This window comes from Staurois parvus, unplaced genomic scaffold (genome assembly GCF_062004578.1).
Source record: "Staurois parvus isolate SC_StPar_1 unplaced genomic scaffold, SC_StPar_1.0 ptg000449l, whole genome shotgun sequence".
Taxonomy (NCBI): Eukaryota; Metazoa; Chordata; class Amphibia; order Anura; family Ranidae; genus Staurois; species Staurois parvus.
The window spans coordinates 2,536,184-2,552,610 of NW_028318245.1; positions in this window are offsets into that span (position 1 = coordinate 2,536,184).

The window sequence follows — 16,427 nt, forward strand, 5'->3', positions numbered from 1 at the left end:
TTGGGTGGCCACTGCTGTTTTACAGCCAATGAGAAAAGACAACAAAATGACAACGTATGCATTTGTATTTAATGCCACAATATGTTGTAACTAATGCTGTTCCCTGAGAATTGTAATGTTCTGTGAAACCACATATAGTTTTGAGGCATCCCCTAAGCATTTACATAGTTAGTCTAGCTGAAAAAAGTCCATCCAGTTCAATCATTAAATAAAATAAAAAAAGTTATAATCCTACACCCACAGTTGATCCAGAGGAAGGCAAAACAAAAAACAGTAAAGCATGATCCACTTTGCTCCTGCAGAGAAAAAAAATTCCTTCCTGATCCCCGACAGGCAATGGGATATTCCCTGGATCAACTTTACCTATAAATGATATATCCAGTTATATTCTGTGTATCCAAGAAAGAATCCAGGACTTTCCTACAGCAATCCACTGAGCTGGCCACAACCAAGTCAGATTCTGGCAATTTAGATTAATAGATTTTTGTTTTTTTTATTATTAACCTTTAGGCTGCCTGAAAAGACACTCTTCCTGCTGAACGATCATTTAAATTTTTTTTTTTGCATTGGTACATATCCCTCAGGCCACTGCCCAGCTCCGGGTGTTTGACAATCTCATGCCTACTAGCCCAGAAAATGGCTATTACTGGCATCGAAGGTTCGGCTTCAGGATCCAAACTTCAGAAACGGTCGCTGAATCAAACCTAGGTATCATCCCTAAATTATAATTATAGCAAAACAAAAAAAATGAAAACAAAACCGAAACTGGTGCCCAATTGTATAAAGTACACACAATATTGGCATGAATACATTAGTTTTTTAATAAGGTTTTAAAATGGTTTCCAATATACACAGGGCTCATTTATTTAGTATCATTCGTGTCCTTTCATAATAAATTACCACGTTTGACATCCCTGGAAATGATAGCGAGGCAATGGTATAGATAGTCTATTAGGTCCACTTTATTAGGTCCACCTTGCCAGTCTTGGCTTGGACCCCCTTTTGCCTTCATTCTCAGTGGCATAGATTCACCAAGGTGTTGGAAACATTTCTCAGAGATTTTGGTCCATATTGACATGATTGCAGATTTGTCGGGTGCACATCCATGAACCGTTGATACAAGGCAGGATGGATCCACCACACCATGACACCACCATCACAAGCCTGAACCATTGATACAAAGCAGGATGGATCCACCACACCATGACACCACCAGCCTGAACCATTGATACAAGGCAGGATGGATCCACCACACCATGACACCACCACCACAAGCCTGAACCATTCATACAAGGCAGGATGGATCCACCACACCATGACACCACCACCACAAGCCTGAACCATTCATACAAGGCAGGATGGATCCACCACATGACACCACCACCAGCCTGAACTGCTGATACAAAGCAGGATGGATCCACCACATTATGACACCCTCACCACCAGCCTGAACCAATGATACAAGGCAGGATGGATCCATGCTTTGATGTAGTTTACGCCAAATTCTGACCCTACCATCTGAACGTCACAGCTGAAATCCAGACTCATCAGACCAGGCAATGTTTTTCCAATCTTCTATTGTCCAATTTTGGTGAGCCTGTGTGAATTGTAGCCTCCATTTCCCGTTTTTAGCTGACAGGAGTGGCAAAAGGTGTGGTCTTAGCTGACAGGAGTGGCACCCAGTGTGGTCTTCCGCTGCTGTAGCCCATCTGCTTCAAGGTTGGACGTATTATGCATTCAGAGATGGTATTCTGCATACCTTGGTTGTAACAATTGGTTATTGGAGTTGTTGCCTTTCTATCATCTCCAACCAGTCTGCCCATTCTCCTCTGACGTCTGATCTCAACAAGGCATTTTCCTCCACACAACTGCCGCTCACTGGATATTTTCTCTTTCTCAGACCATTCTCTGTAAACCCTAGAGATGGTTGTGTGGGAAAATCCCAGTAGATCAGCAGTTTTTGAAATATTCAGATCAGCCCGTCTGGCACCAACAACCATGCCACGTTCACAGTCACTTAAATCCCCTTTCTGATGCTCAGTTTGAACTTCAGCAAGTCGTCTTCACCACGTCTAAATGCATCAAGTTGCTGCCATGTGATTGGCTGATGAGCAATTTGTGTTGCCAGGCACTTGGACAGGTGGACGTCACAAAGTGGCCGGTGAGTGTATATAGTAAGATAGCTGTAAGGTATAGCAATTCTATTTCGTGGCTAATACATCTTCCCATTTTTATCAAAAGATATTGGAATTTCCTCTTTTCATCTGGAATTCTGCCCTGTGTTTCCAGAAAGTACTCAGTAGAGAGAGCAGAGCTCAGATCTGAGAAGTCAGCCCAACCAACAGTGCTGGAGGATCTATCACCAGGAATGAATGGACTCGGACAGGAGATGCAGCTCTTAATCAGATCCAGTCTTTTCCAGTTTTTCCATTACAATGCAGAAAAGTCCTCAGCGTTACTCCGTAGTTGGGACAATCTTTGATCATCAGAGTCTACATCCCTACCACCCATTGTTCTCTCAACAGAGTCCACATCACTAAACACTCTGCACCCCGGTGTTGTCTCTCTTCTCTCAATGTCAGTACTACATTCTCTAGGACGGGGTTGCCAAGACATTGATCGCGATCTACCTATCGACCACAGACAGCCAACCAGTAGATTGTGAACACAGAGGACTTTGGCGGTGACTCCCCCCCAACTGAAGAGTGAACAGTGGGAGGCAGTACTGGATGGAGGGCGGGAGCTGCCTCGGGTAACATTTGGAGTTGCTGGGTGTCTGGTGATTGGTTGCTCCCCCCCTCTGCCCTTTCACCCAGTACTGTGCTGCCTTATCACTCTCCGCTCTACTGAATGGAGGGTGGGAGCTGCCAGGTGCCTGGTGATTGGTTGCTCGGAAGCCAGGCGGTCCTAACAACCAATCACCAGCTTATTAATATGAAGAAATAATTCCAGCAGCTCCCCCCCTTCGCCATTTCATCCAGTACTGTGCTCCCTATCACTGTCCACTCAGCAGTACAACTGTGTAAAGTTGGAGAGTGTTAGCGATTTCACATATAGACTACAATAGAAATCGCAATGCAAACCACAATTGAAAACGTAATAGCTCATTGGTAAATCTACAGAAAACACGGTGAAATTGCCAACAAAAAGCACAATTTTAAATCACATCTAGTGTGAACCAAGCAGGCAATTCAACAAAGGAAATAAATCCTAGAAGGCATGTGGTATCTGCATGCTCAGATAAGGGTCTGTTATGGATTTGACGGGGGGACGGGACTCCATGCCATTATTATTATTATTTTTTTTTAATCCATCTCTTTCGCTCACTCTTCTCATGGTTTAACAAACTTTCCCAAAGGATGTGGAGTGCAAACCAGCATTATCCAATCAATCATTAGTCCAGGCTCTTATCTCATCCCATGGTTTGACATTCACATAAGGTGCTACTTTAAAGGTGTTTGAACAGACAAGGCCTCATTCTAATTCACATTCTAGGGATCATTTAAACAGAAAGCAAAGATGCTGCCACCAGCACATGTATGTTAGGGTAGTCACACAGAGATCATGCAGATTCATTGCTGTGGTTGGGATTCAAACCAACAACCCTAGCGTTGTGAGACAGTAGTGCTAACCACTAATCCACGGAGCTGTTGAACACTAATCTTGCCTGTATTTCTGTGGTGTGAATCAATCCTAGGTCCCTGGGCAAGGTCAGTGTAACTAGCCAGATATCTCAAATGCAACACAAATGTTGTGCTATGTTGCCAATTCAGATGTATGTTGGTTCTATGTATCCCAATACAAAGTATTGCAATACTAATACAGGCGTACCTCGGTTTACCAACGCCTCGGTTTACGTAATTTTCGGTTTACGAATGAAAATCCATTGAAAATAATGCCTCGGTTTACACAATTGTAAATAATTTTTTTCGCAATACAAAGTGTATGTCGGCGCCGATTTTCAAATGCCAGCCTTTTTTTTTTTCTTCACTATAGTTCACAAGCTTAGAAGTCACTTTCCCCGAAGTTACAGAAAACTTTGTATCTTTAAATAAACTCAAAGTAAACATTGTTTCCTTTAGGGATAAAAATTCCAAGAAAACTTTCTCTTTTAGCTGGGGGAAGTGACAGGTGAATTTCTGAGCTATAGTGAAGAAAAAAAAAGGGAGAATTACATTTAAAAACCAGCACCATAATAAATAAAAACGGCATGGGGTCCCCCCTCCCATCCACACCAAGCCCTTCAGGTCTGGTATGGATATTAAGGGGTAACTCCACACCGAAATTAAATAAAAACCAGCTTGGGGATCCCCCCAAAATCCATACCAGACCCTTATCCGAGCATGCAGCCCGGCAGGTCAGGAAAGGGGGGGGGACGAGCGAGCGCCCCCCCCTCCTGAACCATACCAGGCCACATGCCCTCAACATGGGGGGGTGCTTTGGGGCAGGGGGGCTCCCCCCCAAAGCACCTTGTCCCCATGTTAATGGGGACAAGGGCCTCTTCCGTTAGTGGGATAATTGGTCGGCCATTTTTTGGGATTTTAGCATATTTTGTTTATCAGTAAAGTTGGAAATTTTTTTTTCCAAATTTACTGATAAAAAAAAAAAATGTGCCAAAATCCCGGAAAACGGCTGACCAATTAACCCACTAACGGCCCGAAAATCGTTTGATTTTTTTTCCGGCAGAAAAATCGGCAGATTTTAGACCTGCTTTAGATGGGTCTAAAATCGTCCGGGGGAAAAAAAAAAAAAAAAAAAATAAAAAAAATCGGCTGATTTTTGGGCCGTTAGTGGGTTAATTGGTCAGCCATTTTTGGGGATTTTGCAACTTTTTTTAATTGGTAAATTTGGATAAAAATCGGCCAATTTTGCAGATCGGCCAATTTTAGCTGCAATGATCGGCAAAGTGGCTGATCTTTTAACAGATAAAAAATCTGCACATGAGCCATGACCTGCAAGAAGAAGAAGAAAATTAAAAAAAAAAAAAAAAAGAAGAAAAAGAAAAAATGCAGGCCATAGCTGGGGCGAAAACTGACCGTTTTTAAAAAAAAAACAAAAAAACGAAAAATCGGTTGTTCAATGGGCCGACGTTACCACCAATGGTAAAAAAAAATTGTCTGATTTTCGCCCTGTCTATGGCCAGCAAATATAATAGCGAAGTAATTACTTCTGTCCCTGCAGAGAGCTGCGCTATTATATTTGACATTAAAAAGTATAAAGGTTGCAACATTGTATCTATATGTATCCGAATAAAAACATCTGTTTGTTGCAGTCTCTATACTTTTTAATGTCAAATATAATAGCGGAGCTCTCTGCAGGGACAGAAGGAATGTTTCAGCTGTCCTCGGGGTTTCCCACTGACAGCTGAATTTTAAATTATTTCCGTGAATTAAATAAATAAAAAAACTGCGTGGGGTCCCCCCTCTCATCCATACCAAGCCCTTCAGGTCTGCTATGGATATTAAGGGGGAACTCCACACTGAAATTAAAAAAAAAGCGTCGGTCCCCCTCAATATCCATACCAGACCCTTATCCGAGCATGCAGCCCGGCAGGTCAGGAAGGGGGGGGGGGACGAGCGCCCCCCCCCTCCTGAACCATACCAGGCCACATGCCCTCAACATGGGGGGGTGCTTTGGGGCAGGGGGGGGCTCCCCCCAAAGCACCTTGTCCCCATGTTGATGAGGACAAGGGCCTCTTCCCCACAACCCTGGCCGGTGGTTGTGGGGGTCCGCGGGCGGGGGTCTTATCAGACTCTGGAAGCCCCCTTTAACAAGGGGGCCCCCAGATTACGGCCCCCCCCCCTACATGGTCCCGCAACTCATTCACAAAAAAACTAAGTGTGGTGTAAAAAAAAAAAAAAAAAAAAAAAAAAACACACACACAGTACAGGGTCTTTGACAAGTCCTTTATTAAAACAATGTCCCCCGAAGTAGATCCAACGTCAATCACGGCGGCGGCAGGGACCCTAAAAAGAAAGAAAGAAAAAAAAAAAAGTTCCGCTCCGAGGCTCCCAGCTTTGTGAAGAAAAGGCTAGCTGACATTTCTTATATAGGTATGGGGCGGTGCCAGCCGGGGACATCATCCCCGCCCCTTACCTATTTGAGAAATGTCACCCTGTCTCTCCACTGAGGCTAACTAGCTGAATGCAGGAGACAGTCTGACATTTCTTATATAGGTATGGGGCGGGGCCAGCCGGGAACAGCAAGCATGTGACATGGGGCGGGTCACTCGGATGATGTCCCCGGCTGGCCCCGCCCCATACCTATATAAGAAATGTCAGCTAGCCTTTTCTTCACAAGGCTGGAAGCCTCCGACAGAAGCGGAACTTTTTTTTTCTTTTTTCGGGTCGCCGCGATTGACGGATCTACATCGGGGGACATTGTTTTAATAAAGAACTTGTCAAAGACCCTGTACTGTGTTTTTTTTACACCACACATAGTTTTTTTGTGAATGAGTGGCGGGACCATGTATCGCAGACTCATTCACGTGGAGGGGGGGGGGCCGGGATCTGGGGGACCCCTTGTTAAAAGGGGGCTTCCAGATTCTGATAAGCCCCCCGCCTGCAGGCCAGGGTTGTGGGGAAGAGGCCCTTGTCCTCATCGACATGGGGACAAGGTGCTTTGGGGGGGAGCCCCCCCTGCCCCAAAGCACCCCCCCATGTTGAGGGCATGTGGCCTGGTATGGTTCAGGGGGGGGGGGCGCTCGCTCGTCCCCCCCCCCTTTCCTGACCTGCATGCTCGGATAAGGGTCTGGTATGGATATTGAGGGGGACCCACGCTGTTTTTTTTAAATTTCAGCGTGGAGTTCCCTCTTAATATCCATACCAAACCTGAAGGGCTTGGTAACGATGAGAGGGGGGACCCACGCTGTTTTGTTTTTTTTATTGCGGACCTCTATTTTTACATTCAGCTGTCAAAATAAATATTATCTAGACCTTCGAAATAAGTAAAATCATTACAGAAATAATTATAAAGGATAAGAAACAAAAATAGAATCAATAGAACTAAGGAAATCAAATTAGAATACATAAAGATATGCTTAGTGCTGTTTATTAAACACAGTAGATGCGACCGAGTGCCGGCTGTCAGAGGAATCCACAGTGAGATTTACTATTGGGCAGTGGCTAAAAAGCAAACGCCCATGGCAGACACCTAAAATGTGTTCTGCACATGCGCATTTATATCGGCCAAAGACACTGCACGGGCGTCTAGATTTTTACTGTGTCGATTTCCTTGGAAAAAAACGATTAACACATTCTTAATTTTTTTGGAAATAGCAGATATTGTTTAAAGTGAAGTCCTGATATTTGGCAAACCAAATTTCTAAGTGAATATGTCTCTGCAGTGATTTTTCATGGTGTTAGACATGCTTCTTAGCAAGTCTGCTTTGTGAGTCCGGGCGTGTGTCTTTTTGTAAATTCGATTGGGCATCTGCTTATGGGCGCTGCTCAATAGTAAATCTCGTTGCGGGGTAAAAATAGACGGTCGCCCATAAAAATTGGGCGTGCGCCCACGCCAAATAGTAAATCAGGGCCAATATGTCTCTCAGCAAATAGCTTAGGGTGTCTGCTTTCCGAAAAGGGGTCATTTGGGGGTGTTTGTACTATCCTGGTATTTTAGCACCTCAAGAGATGTGATGTGCGGTCAGAAAGTAAAAGCTGTGTAAATTTCAAATTATCTATACCATAGTTTGTAGACGCTATAACTTTCACACAAAGCAATCAATATACACTTATTGGGATTTTTTTTACCAAACACATGTAGCAAAATACATTTTGGCTTAAATGTATGACTAACTTTGAGTTTACGATATATTTTTTATAGCTGAAAGTAGAAAATATTGTTTTTTTTCAAAATTTGTGTTTTTTTTGTTTATAGCGCAAAAAACAAAAAGCGCACAGGTAATCAAATACCACCAAAAGAAAGCTCTATTTGTGTGAAAAAAAAGGACGTAAATTTTGTTTGGGTACAGCATTGCATGACCGCGCAATTATCATTTGAATTAGTGCAGCGCCAAAACAGCAAAAAAAGGCCTGGTCATTAAGGGGGGGGGGGGGGGAAATCCTCAGGAGCTCAAGTGGTTAAAATACTCCCTACCTCCTCTTAACACTTATACCAACTGTCAGGGTCCGCTGCGGCGCAGGACTCGGCGCAGGCGCAATGTGCCGACTCGCGCTGGAGTACGGGCACTAGGTGTGCGCCTGGCACCAATGACAGCGCAGGGCGCGGTATTTAAATCCGCTCTGCGCTGACATGGATTGCTGTTTGGTCTTTCCTGTGTTCCTGTAGCCTCTGTATCTGATCGTTGCTGACCCCGATTGTCCCTGACTGTGTTGATTTCTCCTGCTCTGACCCCCTGGCTTGCCTGACCTCTCTCTCTTGGATGCCCCCTCTTGGATTGGATCTTCTGTTACTGACCCGGCGAGTGACCCGACTATTCTCTGTCCGCTGTATTGTACCACGCTGCTCCTACGATTACCGACTCAGCTTGCACGGACGGAGATTCCAATCTAATTCAGGCCATTTGTCCGGCCTACCATAGTTTTTTGGACGTCTTTAACAAACGGGGGCAGACGTCCTTCCTCCACACCGAACATACAACTGTCCCATTGACCTCCTACCCGGTTCTGAGATTCCGTTCGGTCGGATTTTTCCCGTCTGAACTAGAATTAGGGGTCATCAAGGAGTACATCGACGAGAACCTCCGAAAAGGGTTCATTCATCCCTCCACGTCACCAGCCGGGGCCGGAATCTTTTTCGTGGAGAAAAAAAGATAAGTCCTTACGGCCCTGCATTGATTATCGCGATTTAAACAAGATCACGATAAAAAAAAAAAAAAAAAAAATCGCTACCACTGCCCCTGGTCCCAGAACTCTTCCAGAGACTGAAATCAGCAGTGGTCTTCACAAAATTAGATTTAAGGGGTGCATACAATCTAGTCCGTATAAGGGAGGGGGATGAGTGGAAAACAGCATTTCCTACTCGATTCGGCCATTTCGAGTATTTGGTCATGCCATTCGGACTCTGCAATGCCCCGGCCACATTCCAACACTTCATCAACGATGTATTCTGAGATTATCTTGAAGTTTTCGTAGTTATCCATTTGGATTACATATTAATCTTCTCTTCTTCCCTCGAAGCTCAAAGAGGTCATGTGACAAGTGTTTTAAAACGATTGCGCCAACACGGACTGTACGCCAAGGCTGACAAGTGCAGCTTTGAGCAGCACAGTATTACGTTCCTGGGGCTGATCATCTCCACCACAGGGGTTGCGATGGATCCACAGAAAGTCTCGGCGATCTTGGATTGGCCAGTACCCACTGATAAGAAGGGCGTACAATGCTTTATTGGGTTTTCAAATTCTTATAGAAAGTTTATCAGGAGCTTCTCTGGCCTGGTTTCCCCCATTACCCAATTGACCAAACAGGGGGTCCATTTCAAATGGACGCCCGAGGCTCAAGCAGCATTCGAAACTCTGAAGAAGCTGTTCACCACCGCTCCCATTCTCAGTCATCCTGATTCCTCCCTGCCTTATGTCCTGGAAGTAGATGCTTCAGAAAACGCATAAGGGCCGTCCTGTCCCAGAGAACGGGCACCAAAGAGCTCCTGCACCCAGTGGCGCTCTTCGAGGAAACTTGCACCGGCAGAGAGAAAACTACGATATCGGAGATCGGGAACTTCTGGCCATAAAGACCGCACTAGAGGAGTGGAGATACCTGCTGGAAGGGGCCACGCATCCAATTCTGATCTTCACCGATCATAAGAACTTAGAATATTTGAGAACGGCAAAACATTTGAGACCACTCCAAGCAAGATGGGCCCTCTTTTTCTCCCAGTTCTCCTTCCACATCCCGTACAAGCCGGGCTCCAAGAACACGAAGCCCGACACCCTTTCGTGCATGTTTGAAGATCCTGAAGAGGTCCCCAAGCCTGACACTATTTTATCCCCAGGAAACGTTCTTGTCCTCCAGATGGAGCTGCGCTCTAGACTGCAGGATGCATCCATGAGAATGCCAAGTCCACCTGGGGTGTCCCTCCAGAGCAAGGGAGGGCTCTTATGGAAGGAAGGCCTAATCGCGGTACCAGAAGAGGTCCGAACATTGGTCCTGGGACACTGCCACGATCACCCGATGGCAGGTCATTTCGGCATGGCAAAGACTCTAGAATTACTTCAGCACACATTCTGGTGGCCAAGTATGATCAAGGATTGTGAGCACTACGTCAAGACCTGCGCCACCTGCCAAAGGAACAAACCCTCTAGGAGCAAGGCCTGGGGTTTGCTACGCCCACTGCCTATTCCTGATCGACCGTGGCAAATGATTGCAATGGACTTTATAGTCGAGCTTCCTTTGTCTCAAGGCCACACCACGATCTTCGTAATTGTGGACAGTCTGTCGAAAATGGCCCACTTCTTACCTTTGAAGAATACGCCATCAGCTTTGGAAACTCCACAGATCTTCATAAGAGAAGTGGTAAGACTGCATGGAGTTCCTGAAGACATTGTCTCAGAACGGGGAGTCCAGTTCACCTCGAAGTTCTGGAAGGCATTATGTGAAGCTTTAAGAATCAGATTGTCCCTTTCTTCCACTTACCACCCACAGACAAACGGGCAGATGGAGATGACAAACCAAATGTTGGAGCAATATTTGAGATGCTACACGTCCTGAATTTAGGCTAAATTTGCCTATAACAACGCAAATCATTCAGCTACGGGGCAGTCAACATTTCTTGCGAACTATGGGTTCCATCCCTCATTTCTGCCAGATTTGATCGCCGAAAGCTCAGTTCCTGCCACTCAAAGCACGCTGAATTTTTTGCCAACAACAAGGTACTGCAGGAACCATTGCGAAAGCTCAAGAGGACAACAAGAGAGACAGGGGTTCAAAGATGTTTTAACCTCTTCTTTTTTTTGAGAGGGCGGAGCCTGACTATGGCGGCGGAGGAGAGCTTGATGTAGGAGCTCTTGTATGAGGCTCCTCTGTCCGACCCCCCCTTGACCCCAAATCCCCAATGAAGTGCAGAGCTCCAGTAGGCTGAGACTTACCTTTGTCTCGCGGGCTCCCTTGGATGGACGGCGGCCCGCGGGAGGGAGAGCTCTGGAGCTGGAGAGTGGCGGCAAGAGTCTGGGACAGTGTGCCTGGTTGCCGGGAGACGAGGAGGCACTCCCAGGACACGTGGCTGGCCGCGGTGCATCCCTGGGAGGCGAGGAAGCCGGCCTGCCGGCGGCTGACAGTGACCAGGAGAGACGCTGACCTGCTTGACGACCAGCTACTCAGGAGACCTGTTGAGGTGCTGCGGAGGGAAGAACAGCCTGGTCTGAGGAAGGAGAGAGTGGAGAAAGGCCTGGGGGGGTCCCCCTGAGAGGAGACGGAGAGGAGCTGACCTGCTGAAAGGACTGGAGGAGGGAGCCTGGAGCCGTCTCACGAGAAGAGAAGTGCAAGGAGGGTGAGTGAGTCTGGATTTGGATACAAGTAGTCAACAAATATCAGAGGTGGAAAAAGATCTACAAATACCAAATAAAAAATAGATGGCAGAAATGTTTAAAGAATTGGAGAGAACAAAAAAGCAAGAAATGGTAAATATTCGGAATGACTTGGGGCAGTTGCTGTTAAGATTGGAAGAAATGGAGCAGAAAGTTAAAAATCAGACCCAAGTCATCTCCGAATTAGAAAAGAAGATAATTAATATGGAGAAAGTTCAGGAAAAACTGCAGTATAGAGCAGAGATTCAGGAGAATAGAGAAAGAAGGAGAAATATAAGGGAGAGAGATTCCTTTTTTTCCCTCTCTTTCCTCCTCCTTTTCTTCCCTCACCCCTCCGGCTTACCTCCATTTCTGAGATGTATATGTAGAAGGGGGGTCAACGGGGGGTTTGGACAGAGGGGAAGTCGTCCATGGGAAGAGTGTAGCCCTAAAGATCAAATCAAAGGTGGATTTTATCTCCACAAATGATTGTTAGGCAAATTGAAGGCCTAAAAAGAGGGGGGAGGGGGGGGACAGAGGGGATCACTGGGAGAAGGGGTGAGGGCTAAGGGGAGGGAAAAGTGTAGTGGGATAATAACACTCTGCAGGAATAAGAAAGAAGGAGTTAAGAGGAGAAGAGTAAGATGGAAGAAATCCAATTTATAACCTATAATGTAAAAGGGGTTAAGTTGTCCAGGGAAGAGATTCAGGCTATTTAAAGAACTACAATACAGAACATCCTCAGTGGTATTTTTGCAAGAAACACATTTAGAAATGGAGTCAAAGGTTAGATTGAAGACTAGACATTTTCCAACATGGTTTTATGCGGACTCACCAATCAAAAGAGCAAAAGGGGTTGCTATAGGTTTTGCAAAGAATATAAGGTTTGAGGTGGAGGAGAGAATAACGGATCTGGAGGGAAGGTTTTTGTTTTTGAGAGGTAAATTACAGGGAATTGAGTGTACAATAGCTAACATATACTGTCCCAATAAGAGGCCGGAGATGTTCTTGAGAGAAGTGTTGGAGATTGATGGACTTTAAAAGGGGGTGTATGATATTGGCAGGAGACTTTAATATCTGTATGGATCCGCGGATGGATACCACTTCCTGTGTAAGGAGGCAGGAGAGCAGGTCCTTAAGACTATTAAAGAAACTGATGCACGAGTGTCAACTTGTGGACATATGGAGAATTAAGAATATGAAGGAGAGAGATTATACTTTTTCACATGTACACGAGACTTACTCTAGACTAGATTACATATTGGTAGAACATCGAATAATAGAGTTGGTAGTAGAAGTAAAAATTGGAGGAAGTTCCCTGTCAGATCATGCCCCTGTTGCAATGAAGTTAAGATGGGGTAGAGAAGAGAGAGAAGGCTATGTCTGGTGGATGAATGAGGCACTTCTCATGGATGAAGAGATCGGCCAAAGAATTGAGAGGGAAATTAAATGGTTTTTTGAAGAGTGAAACAGAGGATGTGTCGGTTGCAACAGTATGGGAAGCACATAAAGCCTACATTAGAGGTCTACTCATTGCAATAGGGGCAAAAAAGAAAGGAGAGAAAAGATTAATAGATTGTTAAATGAAATATATGATCTTGAACAGGCTCATAAAAGAGAAAGATCTAAGGAGATAATGCAGAAAATAATAAAGAAGAAAGAAGAACTAGAGAATGTAATGGAGGAGGAAAAAAAGAAGAGTCTTTAACAAAATAATAAGTGAAAGGTATAAATGGGGAGATAGGCCGGGAAAGTATTTAATGAGAACTTTAAGAAAGAAAAATAGAAATTATATAGAGAAAATAAGAAACCCCAAGGGGGAATTTGTACACTCAACCAAGGATATTGCTAGAATATTTAAAGAGTATTATAATGAGCTATATAATATCACACCTCAGGATATGTTAAATAAAATGGAAATAGTAAATAGAGAAAAAAGAAGGACATACCTAGAGGAGGCAGGCCTACCGAAACTAAGTGAAACACAACTGAACTCTCTAGAAGCAGAAATAACTTCAGAGGAAATAAAAATAGCGTTAAAAGACATGGCGGGGGGGAAAAGCCCAGGTCCGGATGGGTATATGGTTAAATATTATAAAAAATATAAAGATCTTTTAATACCCAAGCTGAAGATCTATATGAATGCTCTGGGAAATGGGATGGAGATAAGGGGAGAATTTTTACAGGCTAATATAGTTCTAATCCAGAAGGAAGATAAAGACCCCTTGCAATGTCCGAGCTATAGACCAATAGCGCTGTTGAATGTAGTCACTAAACTATACGCAAAGGTTTTGGCAAATAGACTGAAAGACCTGATGCCGGAGTGGATACACGGAGATCAGGTGGGGTTTGTCCCAGGAAGAGAAGGCAGAGATAACAGTTTGAGATCACTGTTGCTTATACAGGAAGGTAAAAAAAGGAAAACCCCAATGATACTGATGTCGATTGATGCTGAGAAAGCATTTGACAGAGTGAGTTGGGGTTTTATGATGGACACCCTAGAAGAGTTAGGAATGGGAGATAGAATGAGAAAGTGGATTGGAGAGCTACAGTTGCAAGAAAAAGTATGTGAACCCCTTGGGATTACGTAGAGTTTTGCATGAATTGGGCATAAAATGTGCTCTGAACGTCATCTAAGTCACAACAATAGAAGAACACAGTCTGCTGAACATAATACTACACAAACATTAGATGTTGCCATGGTTTAATTACACATAACATGTAAACATTCACAGTGCAGGGAGGAAAAAGTATGTGAGGCCCTAGCTTAATGACTTCTCCCAGAGCTAATTGGAGCCAGGAGTGAGCCAACCTTGACTCCAATCAGTGTGATGATATTGGATGTTTTGCTGACAGCTGTCCTGCCCTTAAAAAACACACACCTGTTTTGGGTTTACTGGTTTCAAGATGCACTGTCTGATGTGAACCATGCCTCGCAGAAAAGAGCTCTCAGAAGACCTACGATCAAGAATTGTTGACTTGCATGAAGCTGGAAAGGGTTACAAAAGTATCTCCAAAAGCCTTGATGTTCATGTGTCCATGGTAAGACAGACTGTCTACAAATGGAGAAAGTTTAGTACTGTTGCTACTCTCCCTAGGCGTGGTCGTCCTGTAAAAATGACTGCAAGAGCACAGCGCAGAATGCTGCATGAGGTAAAGAAGAATCCCAGAGTGTCAGCTAAAGACCTACAGAAATCTCTGGCACATGCTAACATTTTTGTTGACACATCTACAATAAGGAAAACATTAAACAAGAATGGAGTACATGGGAGGACACCACGGAGGAAGCCTTTGCTGTCCAAAAAGAATATTGCAGCACGTTTGAAGTTTGCAAAAGAGCACCTGGATGTTCCACAGCACTACTGGCAAAATATACTGTGGACAGATGAAACCAAGATTGAGTTTTTTGGGAGGAACACACAACACTATGTGTGGAGAAAAAAAAGGCACAGCACACCAACATCAAAACCTCATCCCCACTGTAAAACATGGCGGAGGGAGCATCATGGTTTGGGGCTGCTTTGCTGCTTTAGGGCCTGGACGGATTGTTGTCATTGATGGGAAAATGAATTCCAGAGTTTATCAAGACATTTTGCAGGAAAATGTACGACCATCTGTCCGCCAATTGAAGCTCCGCAGAGGATGGGTGATGCAACAGGACAATGACCCAAAGAATACAAGTAATTCAACAAAATAATGGCTGCAACAGCACAGAATACGCCTTCTGGAGTGGCCCAGTCAGAGACCTGACCTCAACCCGATTGAAATGCTGTGGCATGACCTTAAGAGAGCGATTCACACCAGACATCCCAAGAATATTGCTACACTGAAACAGTTTTGTGAAGAGGAGTGGTCCAAAATTACTCCAGATCGTTGTGCAGGTCTGATCTGCCACTACAGGAAATGTTTGGTTGAGGTTATTGCTGCCAAAGGAGGGTCAACCAGTTATTAAGTCCAAAGGTTCACATACTTTTTCCTCCCTGCACTGTGAATGTTTACATGTTATGTGTAATTAAACCATGGCAACGTCTAATGTTTGTTAGTATTATGTTCAGCAGACTATGTTCTTCTATTGTTGTGACTTAGATGACGTTCAGAGCACATTTTATGCCCAATTCATGCGAAACTCCACGTAATCCCAAGGGGTTTACATACTTTTTCTTGCAACTGTATATAGAGGCCCTACTGCCGCCATAATGGTAAATGGAGGAAGATCGGAGCACTTCAAGATGTCGAACGGTACAAGACAGGGATGCCCATTATCCCCACTGTTATATGTTTTATCATTGGAGCCTTTACTGTCCACGATTAGGAAGAACATAGATATAAAAAGGAATAAGGATAGGTGACGGAGAGCATAAGGTAGCGGCTTATGCGGACAATTTGATGTTTTATGTTGGAAATCCCAGAACATCACTCCCAAACTTAATGAAAAAACTGAGGGAATATGGGGAACTATCAAATTTAAAAATTAACCCGACAAAGATTGAAATCTTAAATATAAACCTTAAAAATAGTGAAAAAGAAAAAGTTACTAGATGAATTCCTTTTTGTTTGGAAAGATAAAGAATTAAAATACCTAGGAATAAAACTATCAGCCTCAATTAAGAACTTATATAAAGTTAATTATATTTCATTTTTAAATGAGATTAAGGAAGAGTTAAAGAGAGTGGGAACTGGAAACCCATCATGGATAGGTCGCATAAACCTGATAAAGATGGTAATTGTACCCAAAGTATTATATAAATTTCAAATGATCCCAATTAAACCCCCAGAGGCATACTTTAAAGAACTTAAAAAAATAATAAAATACATATGGAGAAACAAAAAGCCTAGAATATGCTATGAAATGCTGACCAGAAGTAAGGAAAGAGGGGGATTGGGGGTACCAGATTTTAAGAGATACTATAAAGCAGAGATTATTGCGAGAATTTTTGACTGGACTCACAATCCTGAGAAAAGCTGA